The 21545-nt window shown below is 45.0% G+C and overlaps 1 long non-coding RNA gene across 7 annotated transcripts in view; it reads left to right on the top strand.

Moving 5' to 3' along the window:
- The window catches only part of LOC123850444 (uncharacterized), a 43330-nt gene extending 22567 nt beyond the window's left edge, over positions 1-20763 (top strand). Inside the window, exons 4-9 of one of the 7 annotated variants that reach the window (XR_010405500.1) lie at positions 2448-2639; positions 2831-2942; positions 9349-9497; positions 15503-15644; positions 17930-18071; positions 18508-20761. This is a non-coding gene — a long non-coding RNA (uncharacterized LOC123850444). Of the gene's footprint in view, positions 1-2447; positions 2943-9348; positions 9498-15502; positions 15645-17929; positions 18072-18507 lie in introns of all 7 variants that reach the window. The other 6 variants (XR_010405497.1, XR_010405498.1, XR_010405501.1 and 3 more) reach the window with 6 other exon arrangements.
- The last annotated feature ends 782 nt before the right edge of the window (positions 20764-21545 follow it).

The following is a 21545-nucleotide window of genomic DNA, read 5'->3' as shown; positions in this document are numbered from 1 at the left end:
AGACTGGAGAAGCTGCCTTTGTGTGGCGCCTGGTTTAAGATTGATTGATTGATTGATTGATTGATTGATTGATTTGAGACAGAGCATGAGCAGGGAGGCAGAGGGAGAGGGAGAAGCAGACTCCCCGCTGAGCAGGGAGCCCGATGCGGGGCTCGAGCCCAGGACCCTGGGATCATGACCTGAGCCAAAGGCAGACGCTTAACCGACTGAGCCACCCAGGTGCCCCAAGAGTGGGTCATCTTTTGAAAAGTCTCCCCTTAGCCCATCTCAGCCCAAGCGACACCCAAAAAACAACAAGGTCTGTGCGAGCAAGGTGGCTACAAAAGCAAATCACGTATCTGAGAAACCCTCAGGAAAGGAAACCGTTGTCTTCCCTACAAATGGGAGATGCCTCCTCCGCCAGGTGTCCTCTCCTATCCTGGAGCCCCAGCATGACCTTCCTTCATTTCCAGAACTGACTTCTCCTGCATAGGACCAGGCTTCTTCCACCCCATTCAGGGGCTCCTGTGGGGTGACTCAGGTCTCTTAGAGTCCTGATGGGACTTTGCAAACCCCAAGCAACACATAGCAGAGCAATTGCTCAACTGATTCCTTAAATATCACCACCTGGGGTAAACGTGGGCCACCTGTTGAACAGCTGTACCACTTGGGCACTCAGCGCCAGAGGTGGGGAAGAGCTGCAATAAAACAAGAGGAAGAGGAACGTCCCAGGCAAGACATGCACAAGGAGAGCTGCGGCAGAGCCCAGCAGAGTGTCAGCTCAGCCCCTTGGCCTGGCTCCTCCTTGTCCTTCCAGTTTTATTATAAATACACTCGTATGAAACTAAGTACCACTCTGCTTTTGTATATCACTGTATAATTTAAGCATTTCTCATGCATTATCTCATTGGATCCCTTAGCACTTAAAATTGTTTAAAAATTAGCTAAATTTTAAATGTATTTATAATTTCCCCTATCCAACCCATGTATTTTTTGCAAACATTGTCTATCACTTTCTAATGAATGCGTGTACACACGCATGCACACACGCATGCGCACGCACACAGACAAATCCCTTTCACCTTTTTTCCCCCTCTCTTTTCTAAAGCAGCCATTCCTCCTCTGGCCAGTTCTCTGGACACCATAATTACAGGTTTTTGCAATTTTGCTTTCCTGTCTGAATCTCTAAGATGGTAATCCTTTGTTCCTTTTTCCACTCACCTTTGGAAAAAGTTTGTTCTTTGTACCTGTGGCTTGCTCCTCTACCTCCAGCTCCCACACAAGCTTAGCCAACTGTCTGCAAATTCTTTCATGACCAAAGGACATTTAGAGGCACAAGGATGGGGGCCACTGAATCACCTCCTCCCTAAGTCACTCTCTGGCATTTGCCCTTCTGCCCCTAAATATTATATTGTCTTGAATCCAGCTCTTTCATTACTGGTCAGGCGGCCTTGGAAACCTGACTTAAGCTCTCTGAGCTTCAGTTCCCTCATTGTAAAATCAAGATACTAGTGGAACTGACCTTATAGGCTTATGGTTAAGAACTAACAAGATGATGATGCCTGTGTATCACAGAGACCCATGCCTGGTGTGGCCTTGGTGCCCACAACCTTGCATCCTAAGCTGTCCACACACTGAGAGCGGAGCCCGATGTGGGGCTTGACCCCAGGACCCTGAGATCATGACCTGAGCCGAAGGCAGACACTTAACTGAGCCACCCAGGTGTCCCTGGAGATCCTGGATTTGAACTGGACAAGACTTTGGGTTTTCATTCTTGGTGATGGGGATTGGGGGTGAGCATATGTAACAGAATAGGGCATCCATGACACTGAGGAGTCAAAGGAGTTATGGTGGCCGATATCATTCAATATTCATTAAAAATTACTTTCTCTTGTGCCTTTCCCAGTATAAAAGTGAAAATACAGTTCTTGATTTCCCAGCTTCCTTGCTGCTGGGCATGACCATGTAATGCAGTCTAGTCAATGAAATGTAGGCAAAAGTTCACTGGGGCAGTCTTAGCTTTCAGAGTAAAAATACAAAGCCTTGTAAGGAGAAAGTCCTTCACCCTTTCCTGTCCTCCTGCTTTGAATGTGGATGCAAAGTTACAAGGAGAGTAGCTATCTTGCAACCATAAGGCAACAAGCAAGGAGTGAAATCCAGGAGGCCAATCACGGAGGAAAAGGCCCCGGTGGAATGACTGAGCAATCGCCCCCCTCAACCTGCCTATGTCTCCACGCTTAAACTGTGACTCTCCTACTTTTTTAAGCTATAGTTGCGCTTTCTTTTGTAGTTGATTGTAATACTAGCTGGTATAAGAGCAGGGATAGTGCAATTTTAAAAAATTTAGTAACTATGCCCTGAAATGGGGTCCCGTGAAGCACTAGGTGATGTGGGAAGGATTGGCTATGTGAGCAGTGAAAAACTCAGGTGATTGTGGAACTGACACAGAGGACAATCTGTTCACACAGGGCCTGGGAGCTGCAGAAGAGGATGAGAAGTTTGTCTAGAGTTAATTTGAGGATACAATGCTCCTCGGAAGATGCCCCAATATGACCCTGTGTGAGAAAAGGCCCAAGACAAGTGTAGAAGAGTAGATGCACCAACCAACACTGGGACTGACCAACTCCCAACTGCACTTCAGAAGAGTTGGACAAGATGGAGTTGAGTTGAGCTGTGGATAATTCTAGGATGTTGCATGCTCCTGAAACTAAGCTTTAGTTACCTATTTTCATAATTACTGCATTTTGAGTATTTGGGGAAAGGGGACTGTCTAAAGGTCTAATTTTAGGCATGCTGTCTAATGTCTAAAATGGGGTTTATTTTTCTCAAATATTTTTGGTCTTCTTTATAGGTTTCATTTGAAAAGTGTCAATTGTTTCTTTTTGCTCTGAAGATGGGCATGGTGCTGCTCATGACTCTCCCATGTAAGGAAGAAGAGAGGAGCCAGCTGAGCTGGAGCAGAGGTACGGAAACTCTAAGGACAGGGAGGTTGCAGAGATTCTGTCAGCCTCAAGTTTTCACAAGCTCTCCCTCCTTGAACCATTGATTTCCTTCCCAATAGCCCTACATTGCTTGTTTTTTTTTAAGATTTATCTATTTTAGAGAGAGAGAAAGCACACGAGCATGCAGGGGGGAGGGGCAGAGGGACAGGGAGTCTCAAGCAGACTCCTCGCTCAGTGTGGAGCCCGATACAGGGCTAGATCCCACAATGCAGAGCTCACGACCTGAGCTGAAACCAAGAGTCAGACGCTTAACCAACTACATCACCCGGGTGCCCTACCTTGTGGGTTGTTTTTTTTTTTAATGCTCAGTTAGCTATTGTATAGTACATCATTAGTTTTTGATATAGTGTTCAATGATTCATTAGTTGCATATAACACCCAGTGCTCATCACAACACATGCCCTCCTTAATACCCATCACCCTCTTACCCCATTGCGCCACCCCCCCCGAAACCCTCAGTTTTTTCCCGGGGTCCATAGTCTCTCATGGTTCATCTCCCTTTAAATTAATACCACTTTGAGGCACCGTTGATCACTTTACTATTTTCCCATGCTTTGCTAGATTTGTAGGACGTTGTGTGGGTCCTCAGCTGTGAAGTTACTGGGCTCAGGAGCATGCCCCTTGTCATCAGGCTGATGGGTGCTGCTTTCTTGCTTGATCTGTTGTGGTCATTTGCAGGGCTGTTACCTGAGTGGTTCTTGGGAGGTAAACTGAAATCTGGCCTTCTCCCCACTATGTGCCACAGGCATTTTTCCCCTGATCCTCTGAGGTATCGACAGATCTTGTCCTTTTTCTTGATTAACCATCTTTATCTTCACCCATCTCCATGATCCTGTTGACGGAGACTTTCCTCATCTGTTCTTTGATGTTTGCTATTTCCGCTTCACTTCCTTTGCCTTTACAGGGGAAAAAAGACTCCACATTGATTGCTTCTGAGCAAGGGGAGAGCTATTCTGTTAAAGTCTTTGGCATGGTGCCTCCCTCTGAGCATTTTTTATGTATTTTTAACATGTCCTACTTCTTCATGGCATCTTGAAAAGGGAGTAAGTCTCCTCTCCCCTTAATAATCTTTTTTATAGTTCTAATTTCTTCCTGTTCCACTAGGAATTTATGTATTCTCTATTTGAGTTTGCCAAGTTTCCAAGACTTTGAGAATTCCATTTTGATCAGGAGAGAGGATCATGGTCATCACCCCACTTTTATGAGCCTTGTGACTTCGGGACAGTCACTTAGCTCTGTGCACCTCTCGTTTTCCATTTACATGTAAGGATAAATATACTTTTACTGAAAGGCAAGGGATGAATAAGATAATTTCTCGAGCTTCTTTATTTCTTTAACACTTGGACTTCTATGATCAGGAAAGAGATGGTTTTCATCTTGTAATAATCTTTATTTCATGCATGTCCTGTCCTTTTCATTAGCCTATTACTCTCTCACTTTTCTTTTATTACATTTATGTCATACTGTGGGGTTGATAAAATTTGTGTAGCCCTTACAGTGTTCAGATACCCTTCATATGCATTATCTAGCTTTGTTCCATGGCTAGCACATGTAACTAATGAGATTTAAATTCTGTATCCTTAAACATTGTCACACAGGGATGCCTGGGTGGCTCAGTCGGTTAAGCGTCTGACTCTTGATTTCAGCTCGGATCACGATCTCAGGGTCGTGAGATCAAGTCCGGTGTTGGGCTCCGCACTGAGTATGGAGCCTGCTTGGGATTCTCTCTCTCCCTCTGCCTCTGCCCCTCCCCTACCTCACATGCACGCTCTCAAATAATAAAAAAAAACATTGTCAACAGAGTGTGATTGTGCTATGCTTCCTCTCTGCCACTCTACTTTCTCCCATATAACATTATATCAGGAACTCAATGCAAAGTTAACATATGTAGCTTTACCTTATTTTTTTTATTGGCTGTCTAATATTCAACTGTATGGATTAACATAATATGTCTAATCATTCTCCCACTGAAATAATTACATTGTTTTCAATTTTTTGCTATCACAAATAATATTGCAATGAATGTTCTTATACATATATATTCATGCAATTATTTCTGTAAGATATTTTCCTAGAAGTAGGATTATGGCTTCTAGGATATGCTCACTCTTAGTTTAATAGCAACACATCCTAAATCATTGCATCCATATATGACTTTTTAACATTTGGCTCAGCTCTGTCCCTTTTCGTCTTGACAACTCAATTCTTTTCTTTACACTTAAAATATGGCATTGTCCTAAAAAAAATATATATATATATATGTATATATATATATATATATACATATATATATACATATGTCCTTCCTTTGATGCAAAAATCCTGGAGATTTATCCTATAGAAATAATTAAGGATGAGTCAGAGATTAGTTATAAGGATTTAAAAAGTTATCATCATTAACTACCTATTATGTGCCAGGCATTGTATAAGGTATGTTAAATATATTATTTCACTTAATTATAACAATAGGCTTTGGTGTAGGTACTGTTTTTAAACTCATTCCACCAATGAAGAAACTGAGCCTTAATAAGATCAAGCAACTTTCGCAAAGATATGCAGCTGATATACAGGGAATCTGGGAGCTGACTTGAGAAAGTTTGTCACCAGAACCCACAGGATTAACCACACACGAACTCCTTCTAGCACAGTATGCAATAAAGAAATGTTGGAAATAACCAAACTATCCAAAAAGAAAGGAATGGTTAAATAAGTATGATATTTTTATACAACAAATATTATATACAAGCATTAAAATTGTGTTTCCCAAATTTATTTCTTATTACCTATATGACAAGATATTCCTGACTTTGGGTGATTTAAAAAGAGATATTGCAAAGTGGTATGATGATGGTCCCATATTTGTTTTTTTAAAAATTGAGTGAACCCAGTTCCTTCTATATGCAAGGAAGAGCAAGAAGATCATCTTGGGGTTCATAGGATTGAGAGTGATTTAATATTTTAATATTATCTTTTGATTTTTAAATTTCTTCTGACTTTTTCTATAATAATTATATATTACTTTTGTAAGAAGAGTAGATTAAAACTAAGTCTTTTTTTTTTAAGATTTTATTTATTCATTTGAGAGAGAGAGAGCATGATAAGGGGGAGGGGCAGAAGGAGAAGAAGCAGGCTGCCCACTGAGAAGGGAGTCCAACTCAAGGTCCAATCACAGGACCCCAAGATCATGACCCCAGCTGAAGGCAGATGCTTAACGAACTGAGCCCCCCGGGTGCCCTAAAACTAAGTCTTTTAAAAGTAACAAAAAGGAGATCCAGTTTTGTCAAAAAGGTTTTTTGTTTCTGTTTTATGTATTACAGAAAGAAGTTTGATATTATTGAAGTGGGTTTGAATTTCCAAGAAATTTACTTCACCTATTTGATATTCTAGTTTATTTCATCTATCATCCATAAATTGACATAAAATAATCAATCTTTCCCTTGTATATTTGCAAGTCTATTTTTTTTTTACTTTCGCTTTTATTCTTTGACTTTCTCTTTTACATTTGTACATCTTTCCAGTCTGCTCCCATAGCTTCTGAAAACCCACATTACTTTCAGGGCCTTCCTTCTGCTTTTGGAGATGTTGGGCTTGGACACAGCTTTGGCCTCCCACCCCTGTCTCCTGACCGAGTGGAGTTTCTGTGGAACTTTTTAGTCCATTCTGTAGGAAGTTAACTCCAACCACTGTACCTATTTAACTAGGGTTTTACAGTTTAAAAGTGCTTTCGCATGCATACCCATATTTGATTTTCCCAGTAAGTCTTTATAGGAAACAGGAAAAGTCTTATAAATCCCATTTTATAGAAGAGAAAACTGAGCTTCAACAAGTTTGACCTCACGAAATCCACACATCTAGCAAGTGGCAATGCTTAGGAGCAAAACCTAACCTCCTGACTCTAAGCCCAGTACTCTTTCTTTCTACCACCACATACCACCTCTGAAGAGAGTTATCAAAGACCACCAGATAGATAACTATTTCCCAGATTTAAAGACTTATACCTTAATTGGGCAAACAGATCCTTTTAATATCCAAAATGGGACCTACGCTGTGCTTCCAGTCAAGGTAACTCTGGGTTAAAGGCCACCCTTGTCCCAGACACAGCAGACACAGAGCTATCCATGGTCCTGAGATCACTTGCCTTGAGCCCACACTGACCCTCTCGCTCGTGCCCATCTGACTTGTTCATTACTTGGTCATTACTACACCACTCATTCTTTCAAATCTCACTGACTGTTCTGTCTCATGTGGCCTCTATTTCTCTTCTTGGTTATTCATTTCAGCAGGTCTCTGGCTCAGTAGTGTCTACTGGTCCAGAGTTCCATATATGCTCCATAAAAACTTTTCCTTACATGGTTGTTATCCTTAAATCCAGGAGTAAACCCAACTCCTTGATAGTAAATTTCTCTACTCATCTTCAGCCTTGAAAAATGAATATCAATCTGATTCCAATTTTTCTTTTTAGCCTTCTGCATATTTAGGCCATCTGTTTCATGTGTATCTGCCTTCAGTCTTTGTTTACCTATACTTTATTAATGTCTTTTCTTATTTTTTTTTTTCTCCTAAATTTGCCTTGTCTCTTTCTTGCTTCTCAGGCTTTATGCAATGAGCTGTTTCTATTGCCACTTTCCCACTTCTGGGGTTTCTGGTCCAACAATAGTTAACCAATATGCTTCTTAGTTTTAATTTGTCTGATCTCGATCAGTGTCTCTCAAAAAAAATGGCCCAGAGTCTATGTAAGTCAAAAATCCTCTGTGGCTATCACTAACATTTAGATTTCCAGGCTCTGTCTCTGACTGATTCTTCTGCTTTGGCCTGGGGCCCTTCTTCTTCTGGTTTCCCTTATTATGGACTGGGATACCCTTGTTCCCAACAAAGCCCTGGCAAGCACATGACAAAGTCGATCTGAGCTCTGATTTCCAAGACCCCATGCCATCATTTATTTCAGTGGCTATTTCTACTCTTCTGTCCTTTGCCCCCATTGGACTGTGTGTGGTTTGTGACTACACCATGCTCTCATATCTCTCCTCTCCTGCTCCTCTCCCCTTCTCATCCTCTACCTTAACTTCACTTTTCTTTATTCTTCTTCATGGGTAGCCTGCTGGTATCTCCTGTAGCTCTCGTATCTAGCTTGAATAGCTCTAGTATTCCGATAGTATTTCCTCACTCTTCTCTCTCTTTTTTTAATCATTTCTGAGGGACATGTGTTTTCATCCCAGAAGCTGCCATCTCTAAGGACAAATCTGTTTGGTTCTAATGATAAAGTTGTGAGTGAAGTTGAAATAAGGATTATTACTCCTTTCCAGCTAAGGGGACTGAGATCTAGAAAACTTCAGGTTCAAGGTCAGTGACAGAGGTGAAACTAGAAACGTGGTCTGAAGATTTTTATATAGCAATTCAATTCCACAAATATTTCCTGACTCTCTACTATGGACAAAGCACTGAATCAGGCATTGGAAATACATGCATGGAGATAAACTGCCCCTCTGGTTTCATGAAGCTTCCAGTGGTCATGAGGAGGTTAAGAAATGCCCGCATAACATAGCATCAGCAGTTGTGTGCAGTACTTCAAGCTCTAATACATTTAATCATGAAATAGGACCTAGAGAAAGGAGGGAATGCTTGAATGCTTTTAACTAGGAGCCAAGAAGTGATGGCATAAGAATTCTTGGCTGTGTGGAGTTTGAGATGGGCATTAAAAGCTATGTAGAATTTCTAGTGGAATACGTTGCATGTTTGGAGAGAATACCCTGGGAACTTCAGGCTTGGGGGTTAAGAGATTTGAGAAGTAGGAAAGTTTAGGGAGGTAACTTGAGGTCACATCATGTAAGGACTTCAATGTCAAACTAAATTTGAGGTGGGAAAATCTGTAACTCTTATTATTAGACAGGCAGCCTTCACACATGAATGGGAAAAACACAGAATCCTAAATATTATTTTACAAATGATAGTACAGATTTGGGCATATAAAATGGAGAACTTTAGCAAAAACAGAGGATGAGACAAGCACAGAGACTCTGAGCAAGATGGTGACAGCAATTCTGAGCCTCAAGTGGGGGATCAACACTCAAAGAGTAGCCCTGGAGAGGGCAGCCTTCCATGTCAAAGAGAAAGCTGACACATGCTGCCCAGAGTTTATGCTGGCTTCCCTATGAGTGTCCTGAGTCCAAAAGATTGCCTGAATCTTGGGGTCTTTGCGATGTCTTTCACATTGTAGTAATGGTAAATAAAAACTCCTATAAATGCAGCAAGCCACTAGGGTGGTAAAATAGGGAGTGTGGGAAAAGGTGATGTTTAAGTACAAGCTAAAGGCTGACTTTTCTAAAGCATGTATTAGTGGCATGTAGCTAAAAATAGCCACCTGTTCCAGGTCGGATTGCAGATTGGGAGAGCTCTTCACATACCATATTCAAAAAGCATCTGTCACCCAGTAGCCATGGCAACAGGCATCCCTGAATTGTTGTGGAGAGATGTTTTTGGAATGGAGCTGGAAAAGGAAGTGGACATAACTGCCTCTGGGTAAGGGGTGAGACTTTCTGGTCCTCCCGTGAGTTGAAGCCTCATCCTTCTTTCCTACTTCCCAGCCCTTCTCATTTTGCACAGCCATTGGTTCTTATTTTTTCTGAAGAAGTAGCCTCTAGAGTTAGTGCCTTTCCAATAGACTGGACAGGGAGAGGAGATGGGGAGGACATGAAGAGATGGGATGGGAAGCCAACCTGCTTGGGTGAGCCTGGGTGAGCTCCAGGGAACTCCTGGAGAAGGAAGTAGCTCAGAATCTAATGTGTACTATGTTATTTTGCTATTTGCATATTTCCTTTGTCAATGATCCTCTTAAAATGTATTTGTCACTTCATGTTGACAATATTAAAATGTCATGGATCCGTCTTTTTGTTTCTATTGCTTTTTATTCTTTGTAAATGCCTTGAGAATAGGGAGTCCTCTTGTAGTTCCCCACGTAGCACTAGAACACTCCTTCAATCTGTCAGTGCTGCTTGTCAGATACAGCAGCATGAAGTTCTCTTAGGGCTCAGAATGTCTACCCAAAAGTTGTGTTTTTCCCTCCACCTGTCAACTCCCAGGAACCCCAATTCTGACAAATGGTTGAACGTGTTGAGCAGGACTCTGTTGTGCCGGTCCTCCTTGAAGACAGTCATAAATTATGAATGAGACCACTCCAAATAATTGTGCACAATAAACACTCTTAAGTGCATGAATAAACATAAATGACTAAAGATGCTTGGGATGACTTTGGTGGTAAGGGCAGAAATGTGAGGATGAAAAAAAGCCAGAATCTCTTGAGTGTGTTCTCCAGGTGACTGACAGCCTGAATAAGGCAGACATTTGAACTCCAGAGAGACAGGACCAAAATCAGATTACTAGTCAGGTGAGGAGTCAGCATATATTTTCTGAAGACACAGTCAAGAGTCCTTGTGGCAGATCTGCATGAGATCTGCACTGGGCAGGATCTGAAAACTATCTAGGCTCCTCTAGGAAGGGCTTTTTGCAAGCACATATTTCTAAATCCTGGCTAATAAGGTCGCTGAAGGTCACTTTTCCCTAGTAGTCTCCTCAATGCCCTCTTGCTTGCCTAATGAAGAAAATATTTATCAAATACCTATGCCTGTGTGTTTTTCAGAGTGCACAAAACTCTAAACTCAGCAGGCATAGGACCGTTCATTCATTAATTCATTCAACAAACCCTTCTTGAGTGCCACTGTGTGCTGGGTGCTACACGGTCCCTGTGGGACATTGTTGTTGCTGTTGTTGTTATAATGGTTCCTGGTGATGATGATAATCATTCCAGCTATGGCAAGAGCACTGCACAGGCAGCCCAATTAAGCACACAGTGTGTTAGCTGCAGTTGACCCTTGAACAATACAAATTTGACCTGCCTGGATCCACTTACACATGGATTTTTTTTTCAATAAATACAGTAGAGTACTGTAAATGTATTTTCTCTTCTTTATGATTTTCTTAACACTTTCTTTTCTTTAGCTTACTTTATTGTAAGAATACAGTATATAATACATATAACATATAAAATATGTGTCAGTTGACTATGTTCTTGCTAAGGCTTCTGTCAACAGTAGGCTATTAGTAGTTAAGTTTTTAGAAACTCAAAGTTGTATGCGGATTTAAAAAAAAAGTTATATGTGGATTTTTGACTGCAAGGGGGTTTGGCACCCCTAGCCCCTATAGTGTCCAAGGGTCAACTGTATATTTTGTTTTCTCTATTCTTGGTGCTCCAGCCTAGGGCATCTCACTAATACTGGAGAGACAGCCTCTCCCAGGGCTAATTCCTAAAGATAGCAAATGACTCCCCTGTGAATCCGTGTTTCATATGCAAGCCAACCAATTCCGAGCCTATACTTGCCAACTACTTCCTTTATGGAGCTCTCACAGGTTGAGCCACTATCCCCCTGCCACAATCACTCCAGGGCCAGGTACCAGGCAACTAGGGGAAGTCCCTATACCCCAGGGAGCTTGCTAAAATTATTCAAACTAGCCAATCCTAAACCTGCATTACCTGCTTACCCTGCCTCACCCATTCTGTCCTAGGAAAACCACTCTAAAGGCTCTTGCTCATGTTTTCCCTTCACTCCTTCTGCCTCCTGACCAACCCTCATGCTTCCCTGTGTGGTGTGGAGTGCCCCTTCTCTTGAGAACTGTAACAAACTGTCTTTCCAATGGCAATCATCTCCTGATCTGTTGGCCTCATTCTACCCGAATAATAATAAAACTTACATTTTAAAAAAAGTTTTATTAAGTAATCTCTACACCCCACATGGGGCTCAAACTCATGATCCGGAGGTCAACAGTTGCATGCTCCTCTGAGTCAGCTAGGTGCCCCAATAAAACCTATATTTTAAAACAACAAGAGCTCAAGGGCTGGAGTCAGATCACCTGGATTCAAACTCATCTCCAGCATTTACTGGCTATGAGACATAGCCTTAATTTCTTATCTCTAAAATAGAAACAGCATCTAACCCATTGGGCTCTTAGAAGAGTTAAATGAGATATTCCTTATGAAGCACTTAACCTATAGTAACTGTCATATATGAGTGCTGAATAAACATGAGAACTAGATATAGATTTGAGAGGAAATAGAATGCAGGGCTCATGCCTCTTTGAAGTTTACAATCAAGTGGAACTTTCTAGAATTTCCAAAAAGGCTTCATATTCCTTATCTTATTTCATCCTGACAGCTCTGTGAAGGTAGATGGGTAGGTAGGGCACCCAGGTTTTACAGACAAGGAAACTGAGACTGAAAGTGAACTAGCTAGTCAATGGAAAAGGTTGGACTAGAATCCAGCTGTCCTGACAACTAGTTTCTTCCACCAGGCCTTTCTACAGAGAGGACGGATGTGGTGTGGATGAGGACTTGGCAGTCAGGAGGACCAGGCTTCAAAGCCAGCTTCACCACTCCTTAACTTGCTCATGCTAAGAAAGGTTAGAAGTCTCTGATCCTCCATTTTTTTAAATGCTGAAAAGGGGGAAATAATTTCTTCAATCAGACTTTTAAAAAGGAATTTAAATAAAAAAGCTAGCTGGGGTATGGGGCAATGAGCACTCTCTTATGTAAAGCACTCTTATTTTCTTATAAGGAAATCTCAAATATAGAAAAAGCTATCTGCACAGGGTTGCTTACCATAATACTATCCGAATACAATTTGGAAGCAAATGACATATTCAACAACAAGGAGATAGATAAATTATAGTATAGTCATGTGACAGAATAGTATACAGCCATTAAAAATGATGTTTCCAAAGTTCATAACAAAACCTGTATTGACTGTTAGGTCAATAAGTCATGCATTCTCTCCCACTTTGGTATCACAAAAGTGCTGAAAGGGGCCTCCCTGAGGCAGCAAGAGTGTCGCAGAGTGAAAATGTTGAGAAAAAAACAGATCGAGACAGCAGCATATGAGCCCAGAGACTGGACACTTGCTACCCAGTGTTTCAGTGAATGCCATAATGAGATCAGGGCAAGGTCACCATCCGTCCCTTGTTTTCCTCATGTTGGGGCCTTTGTCCCTCCCATTTATATCCTTATGCTTCGAACTGAGGAGGCAGCACTTACTTTCTGCATCAACTTTACCCGCTGTTTAAACCTGCTTTCTTCTGCACCTCTGAGTTTACCCTGCCTGGATCTTAGCTTTCCTTCACGTGGCTCAGCTTAAACTTACCCTTCCTGGTCTGTAACCAGATTGGCTGCACCTACAGTATGCTTCCATTTTGGCTGAACCTCCCGGTCCTCGCACTCATCAGTTTGCATTGGAACTGTGGGGCAGCTGCCCTTCCTTCCCACCAGGCAGAAAGCTCTGCCAGGGTAGGGCTGGGCTCCTCTTTCTCATGTTCCTCATAGTCCACAGTCAGAAGCTCAATGTACTTTGGTAGATGAATGGATGAATGAGTGAATGAGTGAATGATTTATGTATGTATGCAGGTTGTTGGTGTGTAAGGAGGATTTCGGGCATGAGTTTCTGGAATTCTGAGTAACAGGCTGCCACACTCTGCCAGCCGACAGCTCCCCCTGTCCCTGCTTTTACTTTTCTCCCCAGTTCAGGAAATGGCCAAGTCAGCGACACTCCCCCCCACCCCCACCCCAGGACAGCACAGACAGCCTTGCGAGGGAAAGAGGGTTGTCACTCCCCTGTTCCTTTCTCCAGCCCAGCAGAAGTCCTAGGACAACCCTCCAGGGGCTGGTGCTGTGCAGCCAGTCCTGAGCACAGAAACCAAAGAGGCTCTAACAGGGAGGGTTTGGGGGTCGTGCTCTCTCCACAAAACCTGCGTGGAGCCTCTGCTCAACACTGGTGCTGTTTGTGTATCTTCCTGCTTCCTCCCAAACAGCTCGTCCCAACTGGATCGTAAATAAGAGAACAATATAGCCACATATTAATAGTCTCTGTGAATCACTGGTGACTAATTTTTCCCATTTTGTAACCCCAAATAGTTTTCTCTTTGGGCTCCTAGTGAGGGCAAAAAACAGCCAATCATTTAGATGACAATGCACATTTTTATTAAAAATAAAAAAATCCCTTTCTTAACATGGGACAGAAGGTTGGCAAGTACAGATATTTAACCAATGACTACTTTTCTTTCTCTAAAAGTGATATTTTTATCTGTACCCAGCTCAGAAACTTTTTCACTGAATCAAAGAACTTTTTCCACTGAATCTTTAGGCTACGAGGGCTTTTCGAGGCTCTATGGTCTGTCCTCTAACACCCAGAGAAGATTGAAAAGTCAAAAAAAAAAAACAAAAAAAACCCCCAAACCCAAACCCAAAATACAGAAAACAACAAACCCCAGAGTGAAAGGTATCACTCCTGTTTTTCCATTGTGTTTGTTGGCTGGGTCTCCTTAGCAAAGAAATGGTCTTCCCGTATTTTGGTTACATATCATTATGTTCCATTTAGTAAACCCAACTTACAAAAGAGGCAGAGACAGCCAGTTTCTAATGCCCCAGTGCCTCTGACATGTTCTTATTTAATACTAATTGCTCCCTGTAAAATTTGGCCTCTTGAATTTTGTTTTTCCATGATCAACATTCTTCAGTGTCTCCTACCAAAAGGCTCTATCAGTCATGCATAGCTTAGAGAATTTATTGCATTGCCTGTGAGGATTTATTTCTATGCAGTGTTTCTCTAGAAAACTTGTCTGACTCCTAAATCAAACAATGGAGGGAAATGAGGGTTGGGGAAAAGGGTCAAGAGAGGCAATCTGGGGTAAGAGGAGAAAATATCTAAAGATGTTTTCTTTATCCAGAAAGCAAGATCGTCTGCATTCAGCGTTCTAAATGGTTGAGAAATTAATTGACAAAGGTGTGTGGCTTAGAGGTGTCCTGTGTGTGTGTGTGTGTGTGTAGAGGTGACAAAATGTGGGCTGAGCAGGCATGGTCAGCTGAGTGGCGGGGCCCAGGCAGAAGAGGGTGGCTGGAAGAAAGAAGAGCTGGGAGGCCCCCGGGCTTCTGAAGGACGAACAGGGTGGGTTCTGGGGAGTCTTGCTCTCCTCCAACCTGGCTGAGGTCCAATCATAGCGCAAGTCTCAAGTCCTACCGCTTGCCCCTAAGGACTCTGGCTAGGGCTGGCTGCCTCTTCTGAATATTCCCATTGATTGTGAAATAATGCAAGCAGGCAGCCTGTAATAATTTGAGGCATGCAATGTCCTCTTGCCCTGGAGAGCTCAGACCTGCTCCTTTGGGTTTGAGTCCGTTTCTTGCTCCCAGAACCAAATGACTTTTCACTTCCGGATCTCTACCCAAGGCATGTTTTGACCATGGACCCAGCAGGCTTCGAGGAGCCAGGTTTTCCTGCCTGCCAACTGAGATTTGCCAGTGCTGATTTTACACATTCCTATCAGTTTTTAACGAGCATTTTGTTTTAGCTATAAAATCGCAACTGCAGGGCCATAAACTTACAGATCATGTGATTAGAAGTGCATGCGTTTGTTTTCCAAGGGTCTCTACATACAACATAAGTTCCTAATCTTTCATTTACCCCTCTCCTTGGTCAACTACTCCACAGGTATTAATTGAGCACTTGCTGTATGCAGAGCCCTATTCTAGATACTATAGAGGGCATGAAGAGAGTCGCAGCCTCTTCTCAGGATTTGAAGCTAGAAAGGAGTGAACAGATGAGTACTAAGCAATCAGCTCCATCAAGCCAGGTGCGCTCACCCTCCTATTTCTGGTGCCCTCTTCTCTCTGAAGCCTCATTCTCCTCTCCCACATTGCCCTCTGTGCCCCAGCCTTCAACGTCTCTCAGTGTCCGTAGGGTGATGTCCTCTCTCTCTCCAGTCACTGGTCATTCACACCTGCTGTCTGCTTGACATAAAATACCAGTCTCCCCATAACTGTCACCTTTTCCAGGAAGCCTTCCCTGACTAACCCAAGCCCTCCCCACCCCCCTCCCCTGCCAAGTACTCCCCAGGTCAAAACATCCGTCAGACTCCATTGTTGTTCCTTATTTCATCATCTGTCACTTATTTCATCATCTGTCACTCCTGCGAGCTCTGTGAGGGCAGGGCCTGCGTCTGTCTCCTGTCTGTACCTCCAGTGCCTAGCTCAGTGCCTGGCCCTTGTAGAAGGATATATTAGAAGAGGGAAGAAAGGCCTTCCCCCCACATAGATAGAGAGAGGCCCTGGAGCAGCTCGCTTCATGACCCGTCCTGCTTTGGAGGCACCTTCCATTTTTGTCTTACCCACTTTGAATTCCGGATGGTGACAACACACTTCCCTCATCATACCCCATGGCTGTGGGAACCCCAGACAGGGCTTCCCCAAGCCTGGATAGGTCAAGGCTATGAGAATCTGATACCTCAGCCGTTGGCTCAGACACTAGTGACCAACCCTCTATGAGAGTTTGCACAGAGTTATGCACAAATCTTTAGTTCTATGGGCCGGACAAGCCCTGATGAGTACCGGGGCTCCACCAGCCCTCTGCTTTCTCACAATACAGGCAAGTCCCTCATCGTGGCTCAGCAGTATCTTATTTTAGGCCTGTTAGGGCAGATAGACAACTCCTGTCTTTTCTTCCAGCAAATAAAATTGCTGTTTGGCTGGCAGAAAATGGTGACTATTACTGAGGAGAAGTTGGCTCTGGTTGACTCTCATTTCTCTGCCAGAGTCATTCAGGGCATTTCAGCAATCTTGGGAATTTATATATACACACACATGGATATTCATTACAGCATTAGTTACACAGGCCTGGGTAGTAGGGACATGTGACACTAGGGCAGGGATTGGGGTCAAGGGTAGGAGTGGGGACAGCTAGGAGCCAAAAGTTGGGGCCAAGCTGAAGAGCACAGATAGCTTCCACTTGGAAGGCCAGAGGTAAGACCTGAGGTCGGAATAGTAGATCCAAGAGTGGGAGTCAGGTGTCCGTAGGGGCAATGGGACCATTGCACAAGAAGGTTGAGAGTAAGGGGGTGGCCCTGGGCAGCTGCCTGGAACACTGAGTAATGGTTGGTGAGCCAGCAGGGATGTGGCGCAGGGGTGGGTCAGGCTGGTTGCAATGACTATGGGCAAGATGTATAAAACAGGATAAAGTTCATGCCAGCAATTTAAGCTTAAAATGTCACAGGTGAAGAGGAGTCTTGTGCATAAATAGTCTCCTATGAGAGGGGCCAGGGAGCCTCATCCTGGTCCCTGGAGTGCTTCCTGGAGGTGGTAGCATTTTAGAGGAGGCTTGGTGGTGGAGGTCACATACCGTCTATCTTGTCTGGCTTAGGAGAGAGAGGGACACTTGAGTGGAGCTAAGCCGTGAAGACAAGGCTGTGCTCCGTTGGCTGGAAATTGGGTTGGAAGAGACTGAGGCCCTATGAAACCTGCTATATGCCAGGTTCTGTGCTAGAATTTACTTCTAGTTAAGTTTTTATTAAAATCTATTAACTTATAAATTAGAATTATCATCATAGCACAGGGAGATCTGAATGATTAATCCTATTTTAAAGATAAACCAAGGCCTTGATGAAGGAAATTTGCCCCAAGGCCTGCAAGGTTACAGTGAGGAGAGGTTGGGGAGAAGCAGGGGGTGGCCTTGAGGAGGAACACCTAAAAGTCCAGGTGAAGGGTTTGTACTTTGGATGGACTATAGAGGGTTTTGGTGGTTTGATTATGTTTTTTTGGGACTAGCAATTCCAGATGATTGATTGTCAAAGGCACTCTAGAGCCCAGAACCAGCTCTGACCCTTTGCCCAACCTTTTCCAGAGGCTTTGATAGGTATAGTGTTAATGCTGTGTGATTCTTTCCCACTCAGACAGTAAAAGGTTAGTTGTCTTAAAGGAGCTGGACAGCAAAGACACCAAGTGCTTGGCTCTGGGGGCCCAAGGTCTCGGTTCTGGAGGCCCAAGGTCTCAGTCCAGGTATGAGGAGAGGTCAAAAGACGGTGAGATATAAAACATGTACACTTCTGTTTTGGACACTCCTCTCTACCTCCTACCCCACCTCCAGATTGATACCCTCTAACCTGGAGAAGAAGAAGAGAGTTTAAAAAGGGAGATGCACCCCCAGGGCTTTATGGGGCCCTGTCTCCTCCCAGGGCCCAGGGTGGTGGAAATGGCAGACGCCCCTCTAAGGATGGAGGTCAAGCATGGTGAGTACTTGTGCCTCTGGGAAGTCCAGGGAGGAAGGCAAGCCTCGGGGGGTCCCCTCGGCCCCCAAGGTGTGTTCCAGAGACCCAGAGTAGAAGGAGCAGTGTGGCATGCCTAGGCAGAGAGCACCTGCAACCCCACCCATGCCTCCTCCCACTCCCCACCCCCTGCACACACAGGTTTCCCGTGGCTCTTGCAGGGGGAGCAGGAATGAGCTTAGAGAGCATGGCCACAGGGAAGCCGCGGGCCTGAAAGGGGCCTCTGCAGGAGGGCGTGGTACAGAGAGGCTGGAGCAGCTTACAGCAGCCAGCCAGGGTCCAGACGAGGCCTGTACACAGGCTCGGGGGTGGGTATATTTGATGACCAGACAGAGACACATTACATCTCACTCGGACTTGGAACAGATTGAGCCGTGATGTTGCCTCCCTGTCTGCACAGATGTAGCAGAGTCTGCACTCAGCATCAGCTTCAGGGAGGAGTGAGAACGCAAATCCTGAAATGATTGAGAACATGACTCCAGTGACCAATTTACCTGGAAACAGCTCTGCTAGTTTTTCTGCATCAGCCAGAAGGGGGGCTTGAGACGGAAAAGAACTCCAATCACAGAAAGAGAAAATGACATTGTACACACCAGTCTTCTGGGGGGCGGGGGGCCGACCCTCTGTGTTCGCTTCTTGCCTTCTTTCTCCCCTTCCCCATCCTGCACCCCAACCCATCTGCTTCAACATGCTGAACTGGGCCTCCTGTCCACAGCACACGGTGGGCCTGGTGAGAAAACCAGGACTTTAGAGCCTGAAAATCGTAAAGCTAGAAGGGCCCATAGAGATGGGGTTGTCCACTGCCTGCATTTCACCGGTAAGGAGACTGGGGCCCAAGGAAAGGACGTGCCTCGCATAAGGTCTCAACACAGTTGAGTGACCGAGGTGAGAAAACTTGGTTCTTGAATGTTTCCCACCACCTTTTCCCATCCAGCTCCTGTCGAGACTGGTCACCCAGGTGAGGAAAGCACGCCCTGGCCCCACAGCCACAGCTCATTGGGTCTGAGCCACCTCTCTTGCTGGCTGGCTGGGTGATTTAGAGCAGATGTCACCCAGGACAGGAGGGGGGGGCATGAGGGGAGAGGGGCACTGCCCAGCATAGAGCCTTACGGGTGGCCCTCCTACAAACTGACCTCTTGGCCCCAGAACAAAGCAGTTCTCCAACACGCCATGGATCATGCCTTGTGGGGGACGACATGACACATGCCAGGGATTCTTTCCAAGCCACAACTGCTTTGGAGTCATGGCAGCAAGTCTCTGCCTGCTGGGGCCTGCGAGCTCCCCCCAGGCTGTGGGGCAAGAAGAGAAGTCTTAGACTTCACCGAGGTAGGAGTGCCGGCTGCCAGGAGACCACTGGGAACATTGAGGACTCGGGGGGACAAGCAGTTGGGCCTCCCTGTCCTGAGGGTCGGCTCTAAATCACCGCCAACCTCGTGCAGAGGACAAGCCCCAGTGTTGTGTTTACTCTGCCAGGAGCTTTTGCTCACTGTCCTCATTTACTCCTCACAGCCCAGTAGACAGGGGTTACTCTCTCCTTTTTAGAGATGAGGAAAATCAAGTTTGGAAAGGTTAAGTGACTTGAGGTTGAGGTCACACTGTTTTTAAGGAGAGGCTCTGGGATTAGATAAGATAGATCCTTGTGTGTCTTCAGCTGCAGAGCGCCCCCCCGCCCCGAGCCTCTCTCCTGGGGATCTCTTTTTCCTGGGAGTCCTTCCCAACAGAGTCTAAGGGGGCAGAGAGGGAGACTGCGAACAGCCCAGCCTCGCAGATTAGGGGCTGGGAGTCAGGACACTCAGGCCCTTGGCTTCACCTCTCACTGGCCCCTTTCCCTGACCACACACTTCCCTCCCAAGGAGGCTGTTCTCTGGGCAGTGACTGGCACTGGTTCTCAGGCTCTCCCACATTCCCTCAGGGCCATTTTAAGTTGTGAGCACCTCAGCTTTGTGTCAGGAGCAACACTCGAGGAAGGTCGCTCACCTTACGAGCAGAGCTTACCATAATCCAACAAACCTACGACGAAGTCAGACTTACATACAATGGAATGCCGAGCATAATCATTATCGAAACTGGGGCCCAGGCCCCTTCTCACCAAGTCTCGACCTTGGAGATTATGGAAATGAGACCTAAATGTTGAACACTTCCTAACATTGACTGGAGTGTTCTTTTACACAACTCAGTCAAATTTTTACTTTTTCAGTCCTCACTTGGTTGGCTCTTTAGTTATAATCTGCACTGGGGCTTGAAAGTTTTCCTTGGGGCGCCTGGGTGGCTCAGTCGTTAAGCGTCTGCCTTCGGCTCAGGTCATGATCCCAGGGTCCTGGGTTCGAGTCCCACATCAGGCTCCCTGCTCGGCGGGAAGCCTGCTTCTCCCTCTCCCACTCCCCCTGCTTGTGTTCCTGCTCTCGCTATCTCTCTGTCAAATAAATAAAAAAAAAAAATCTTTAAAAAAAAAAAAAAGAAAGTTTTCCTTGGTGTCATGGCTAGTTTTATCCTCATTCCATTCCCCACTCCTCATACCATATGCGCCCTGATCCCCACACATATCGAAAGGTAGAGGCTGGTGCCTCTGCTCACTGATGGCAGGGCCCTTGCTAACCCTATCATGGTCCAGGGATGAGATTCCTGGGGTCCCCTCATAGATTTACAGAGGATTCTAGTTTCTCCTGCACCCACATTCTTGCCCAATTGCACGTGCACACACACACACACACACAGATGCACCTAAGCATGCCCAGAAGGAGGAATCCTTGAAATACCATCTATTCCCCACCCCAAGCTTTGGGTGCTAGGTGGACTCAGGTGCAGGAATCGGGCCCTGAGGCTGTGGAAGGTTGGAAAGATCTCCTGAACCCTCCCTCCGGGCCTTCAACTGCATCTGCTCCCATTCCCTGAAGGGTTAAGGTGTCCCTGGGTGACCAAGTGGGGCCAGAGCCTGGTTCCCACTCGGCACTGGTGGCCTGACTCAGAGAGCAGTATGTGGTCCCCTCTGCCAAGTCCTGTTGGGAAGGATGCTGTTCCCTGTTTCCGAGGACCTGCTCTACTTCCCAGGCAGGCAGAGGAAGCAAGAAAAGGTGACACCCACTGGGTTTACAGAAAAGCCTGGCCCCTGGCCTTTTCCTTGTGTGGTGGTTCCAGGGCCTCAGGGGCAGTGAGCCGTGGGGGAGCCCTCCTGGTGGATGCCAGAGATCAAGGGGAAGGTAATTTGGGCACGTGCTAAAAATAGGCCTGGTGGTTATTTTAGAGCTGTTTTGCTTGAATCAGAGGAGTAAATTTTGGATTTTGCTCAAACTTCCTGTCAATCTCACCAGTCTCTTCCTCCTCCGCTCACTCCCCAGGCTGGTGGCATTCGAAGGGTTTTGACTATGACCCATGGTCATTTTACCCCAGGCTCTATACACACACACAGAATTGAAAAAGAACCGTGAAGCGTTACTTCCC

This window comes from Mirounga angustirostris, unplaced genomic scaffold, assembly GCF_029215605.1.
Source record: "Mirounga angustirostris isolate CCGP_5_RB_7025 unplaced genomic scaffold, mMirAng1.0.hap1 SCAF_10, whole genome shotgun sequence".
NCBI classification, from domain to species: domain Eukaryota; kingdom Metazoa; phylum Chordata; class Mammalia; order Carnivora; family Phocidae; genus Mirounga; species Mirounga angustirostris.
Note: the sequence above shows the minus strand (reverse complement) of the source record. Positions and strands in the feature narration are given on the sequence as shown.